The sequence below is a fragment of the Sebastes umbrosus genome, chromosome 4 (assembly GCF_015220745.1).
Source record: "Sebastes umbrosus isolate fSebUmb1 chromosome 4, fSebUmb1.pri, whole genome shotgun sequence".
Classification (NCBI taxonomy): Eukaryota; Metazoa; Chordata; class Actinopteri; order Perciformes; family Sebastidae; genus Sebastes; species Sebastes umbrosus.
Window position 1 is genome coordinate 39193577 of NC_051272.1, and position 5820 is coordinate 39199396.

Sequence of the window (5820 nt, forward strand, 5' to 3'; positions counted from 1 at the left end):
CATTATATCATAAACTAATTAGAAGCTGATCAATTTCACTCGGAAAAAAAAACAAACCTTTATTGAAGTTTATTGGACAGCATACAGTGGAAAGTGGGGCGGCTGTGGCTCAGAGGGTAGAGCAGGTTGTCCACCAATCGGAAGGTCGGTGGTTCGATCCCCGGCTGCTCCGGGTCACATGTCGATGTGTCCTTGAGCAAGACACTTAACCCCAAATTGCTCCCGGAGGCATAGCCATCGGTGTGTGAATGAGTATTTAGATTAAATCCTGAAGGGCAAAGTTGTCACCTTAGTAGCCTCTACCATCAGTGTATGAATGTGTGTGTGAATGGGTGAATACTGACATGTAGTGTAAAGCGCTTTGAGTGGTCGGAAGACTAGAAAAGCGCTATATAAGTCCAAGTCCAAGTCCATTTACCAAAGAATGGTGAAGATATACATCACTCAGAAACGACACGTCAGTTTTCAACTTTTTTTCAAAAGCGTGCAGAAGTGATTCAAACTGAAGTAATGGCCATTACTCTTTGGTGACAGCACACTAGCATCAGGACAAAGCGTTGAAAATGTGGGAGAAAGAAAAATGCTGAAATTCAACATCCAGAGACAAGCTGCTCTGATTTTCAAAGTCTCCACCGGAGAAGCAGCGGCGCCCTCTGCTGCTTGTAAAGAGAAGTGAAAAAGCTTACAGCACCTGGTATTCCCAGGCAGTCTCCAATCCAAGTACTGACCAGGCCCGACCCTGCTTAGCTTCCGAGATCAGACGAGATCGGGCTTGTTCAGGGTGGTATGGCCGTAAGCAACAGCACTGGTGACAAAACGACCCTTTATAGATGTCAATCACTGCCACCGTGAACGCCTGTGTGCATTTCTGTCCATATGGACATTAGCATATTTCCAGAAGTTCTGGGCAAGGAGCTCAGATTACAGTGACACAGTTTCCCCACATGAATGATAAACACTATCTATGACAGAGGTGAGATTGCAACTGAGCTGCTTGAATGCAGGTTTGAGGTGCTTTTTGCAATTTTATGCTACTTTATACTTTATTTTACAGGGATAGATTGGAGTTTTTACTCCACTACATTTGTGATTGTTATTGCGACTTTGTAGATTTAGATTTGACATTTAAAACGTGATTGTTTCATAAAATATGGCGCAGTATGATACTTGAAAATGCTGCTTACACAGCAATACATCAGTGATAATAATCCAATAATATTTTTATAACATAGCCTGTATGATGAGAGTCTCTTAGAAACTAGTTTTTTGATCCCTAAATCAATTGAAAAACTCCAAAAAAAAAAAAAAGACCAAGTCTTTTCCTCCGGGTGAAAGGACCACCGCGGGACTGTCTGCACGATGCCAGAGGCGGACTACCAGGGGCAGGTATTGTGCGGGGGAAATATTACCAGAGCCCGATGTGGGGGCCCTCTGGGGCCGAGGAGAGTCCACCTCCTCCTCCTGGGCTAGGCTGAGTGAAGGAATGACCCTGGAGGAGTTACATGGAGGAGTGACGTGGAAGACAGGGAGGAATTACATGGGGGAGCGACATGGAGGAGCAAAATATAGGATCGACATGGAGGAGTGACATGGAGGAAGTATATGGAGGAGTGACATTCTCGAGTGACATTCTGGAGGGACATTCTAGAGTGACATGGAGGAGGGACATGGAGGAGTAACATTCTGGAGTTAAATTCTGGAGTGACATTCTGGAATGACATGAGGAGCGACATTCTGGAGTGACATGGAAGAACGACATGGAGGAGTGATATGGAGGAGCAAGGAGGAGCGACATGGAGGATCGACATGGAGAAGTGACATGGAGGAGCGACACGGTCGAGTGACATGGAAGACATGGAGGATCGACATTGAGTAGTTACATGGAGGAGTGACAAGGAGGAGCGACATGTAGGAGTAACATGAAGGATCTACATGGAGGAGCGACATGGAGGAGTGAAATGGGGGAGTGACATGGAGGAGTGACATGGAAGACAGGGAGGAGTGACATGGAGGAGCGACATGGTGGAGTGACATGGAGGACTTACATGGAGGAGTGACATGGAGGATCGACATGGAGGATCAACATGGAGGAGTGACTTGGATGAGCTACATTCTGGAGTGACATGGAGAAGTGAAATGGAGGAGAGAAATGGAGGATCGACATAGAGGTATGACATTGAGGAGCGACATGGAAGAGCGACATGGAGTAGTGATATGGAGGAGAGACCTGGAGGAGTGACATGGAGGATCGACATTGAGTAGTGATATGGAGGAGAGACCTGGAGGAGTGACATTCTGGAGTGACATTCTGGAGGGACATTTAGGAGTGACATTCTGGAGTGACATTCTGGAGTGACATGGAGAAGCGACATTCTAGAATGATTTGGAGGAGGAACATGGAGGAGCAGCATGGAGGATTGACATGGAAGATTAACAAGGGGGAGTGACATGGAGGAGTGACAGGGGATTTAACATGGAAGACATGGAGCAGTGAAATGGAGGAGCAACATCGAGGATCGACATGGAGGATCGACATGGAGCAGTGACATGGAGGAGTGACATGGAGGAGCGACATGGAGGATCGACATGGAGGAGTGACATGTAGGAGTGACATGGAGGATCTACATGGAGGAGCTACATAGATGATCGACATGGAGGAGTGACATGGAGGATTGACATTGAGCAGTGACATGGAGGTGTGACTAAGAGGAGCGACATGGAGGAGTGACATGTAGGAGAGAAATTTTGGAGGGACATTCTGGAGGGACATTCTTGAGTGACATTAATGAGAGATATGAAGGCTTGACATAGAGGAGTAACATGAAGGATCTATATGGAGGAGCTACATAGAGGAGGTACATGGGGGAGTGACATGGAAGACATGGAGGAGTGACATGGTGGAGCAACATGGAGGATCGAAATGGAGGATCGACATGTAGCAGTGACATGGAGGACTGACAAGGAGGAGCGACATGGAGGAGTAACAAGGAGGAGCGACATGGATGATCGACATGGATGAGCGACATCGAGCAGTGACATGGAAGTGTGACATGGAGGAGTGACATTGAGGATCAACATGTAGGAGGTACATGGAGGAGCGACATGGCAGAGTGACATGGAGGAGTGAAATGTAATTTTGACATGGAGGAGTTACATAGAGGAGTGACTTGGAAGAAAGGGAGGAGTGACATGGAGGAGCGACATGTAGGAGCGAAATAGAGGATCGACATGGAGGAGTGACATGGAGAAGGGACATGGAGGAGTGACATTCTGGAGAGACATTCTGGAGTGACATGGAGGAGCGACATGGAGGAGGGACATGGAGGAGTGACTAGGAGAAGCGACATTCTGGAGTGACATGTAGGAGTGAAATGGAGGAGCGAAAAGGAGGATCGAGATGGAGGAATGATATGGAGGAAAAACATAAAAGAGTTACATGGAGGAGCTACATGAGGAGCAACATCACGGAGCGACTTGGAGCACTGACATGGAGGAATGACATTCTGGAGGGACATGGAGGAGCGACATTCTGGAGTAACATGGAGGAGCAACATTCTGGAGTGACATGGAGGAGCGACATGGAGATCAACATGGAGGAGTAACATCTACATGGAGAAGTGACATGGAGGAGTGACAAATTGGAGCGGCATGGAGGAGTGACATGTAGGATCTAAATGGAGGAGTGACCTGGAGGAGCGACATGGAGGAGCGATATGCAGGATCGACAAGAAGGAGCGACATCGAGGAGCAACATGGAGGACTGACATGGAGGATCAACAAGGGGGAGTGACATGGAGGAGCGATATGCAGGATCGATAAGGAGGAGCGACATCGAGGAGCAACATGGAGGACTGACATGGAGGATAAACAAGGGGGAGTGACATGGAGGAGTGACATGGAGGAGAGACATGGATGAGGTACATAGGAAGACATGGAGCAGTGAAAAGGAGGAGTAACATCGAGGATCGACATGGAGCAGTGACATGGAGGAGTGACATGGAGGAGCGACATGGAGGATCGACATGGAGGAGTGACTTGGAGGAGTGACATGGAGGATCGACATGGAGGAGTCGACATGGAGTATTGACAAGGAGTAACAACATTCTACAGTTAAATTCTGGAGTAAAATTCTGGAGTGACATGTAGGATCTACATGTAGGAGTGACATGGAGGATCTACATGGAGGAGCTACACAGAGGATCGACATGGAGGAGCATCAAGGTGGATTGACATGGAGGAGTGACATGGAGGAGTGACATTCTAGTGTTTAATCTGGATTGACATTCTGGAGTGACATGGAGGAGTGATATGGATGAGCAAGGAGGAGCGACATGGAGGAGCGACATGTGTCAACATGGAAGACATGGAGGAGTGACATGGAGGATTGACATTGAACAGTGACATGGAGGAGTGACAAAGAGGAGCGACATGGAGGAGTGACATGGAGGAGTGACAAGGAGGAGCGACATTGATGAGTGACATGGAGGAGGGACATGGAGGAGCAACATTCTGGAGTGACATTGAGGAGTGACATGGAGGATTGACATGGAGGAGCAACATGAAGGAGTGACATGGAGGAGTGACATGGAGGATCGACATGGAGGAGTGACATGGGAGACGGAGGAGTGACGTTTAGGAGCGAAATGGAGGTGTTACATTGAAGATCGATATGGAGGAGTGATATGGAGGAGCGACATCGAGGAGCAACATGGAGGACTGACATGGAGGATCAACAAGGGGGAGTGACATGGAGGAGCGATATGCAGGATCGATAAGGAGGAGCGACATCGAGGAGCAACATGGAGGACTGACATGGAGGATCGACATGGAGAAGTGACATGGAGGAGTGACATGGAGGAGAGACATGGATGAGGTACATAGGAAGACATGGAGCAGTGAAAAGGAGGAGTAACATCGAGGATCGACATGGAGCAGTGACATGGAGGAGGGACATGGAGGAGCAACATTCTGGAGTGACATTGAGGAGTGACATGGAGGATTGAAATGGAGGAGTGACATGAAGGAGTGACATGGAGGAGTGACATGGAGGATCGACATGGAGGAGTGACATGGGAGACGGAGGAGTGACGTTTAGGAGCGAAATGGAGGTGTTACATTGAAGATCGATATGGAGGAGTGATATGGAGGAGGGACATGGAGGAGTGACATTCTAGAGTGACATTCCGGACTGAAATGGAGCAGTGACATGGAGGATGGACAAGGAAGATCGACATGGAGGAGTAACATGTAGGATCTAAATGGAGGAGTGACATGAAGGATCGACATGGAGAAGCGATATGGAGGATCGACAAGGAGGAGCGACATTGAGGAGCAAAATGTAGGACTGACATCGAGGATCAACAACGAGGAGTAACATGGAGGAGTGACATTCTACAGTTAAATTCTGGAGTGACATGTAGGATCTACATGGAGGAGCGACATAGAGGATCGACATGGAGGAGTGACATGGAGGAGCGACATGGAGGATCGACATGGAGGAGCTATATAGAGGATCGACATGGAGGAGCAACAAGGTGGATCGACATGGAGGAGTGACATGGAGGAGTGACATGGTAGAGATGGAGGAGTGACATGGAGGAGCGACATGTAGGAGCGAAATAGAGGATCGACATGGAGGAGTGACATGGAGGAGGGACATGGAGGAGTGACATTCTGGAGTGACAATCTGGAGGGACATTCTGGAGTGACATGGAGGAGCGATATGGAGGAGGGACATGGAGGAGTAACATTCTAGAGTTAAATTCTGGAGTAACATTCTGGAGTATCATGGAAGAGCGACATTCTGGAATGACATGAAAG

At 48.2% G+C, this 5820-nt stretch overlaps 1 non-coding gene across 1 annotated transcript; it reads right to left on the reverse strand.

The window, feature by feature from the left end:
* Positions 1–679: 679 nt before the first annotated feature.
* LOC119487736 lies at positions 680–798 on the reverse strand. Its single transcript, XR_005206788.1, has one exon. It is a non-coding gene; the product is annotated as a 5S ribosomal RNA (ribosomal RNA).
* Positions 799–5820: the final 5022 nt, after the last annotated feature.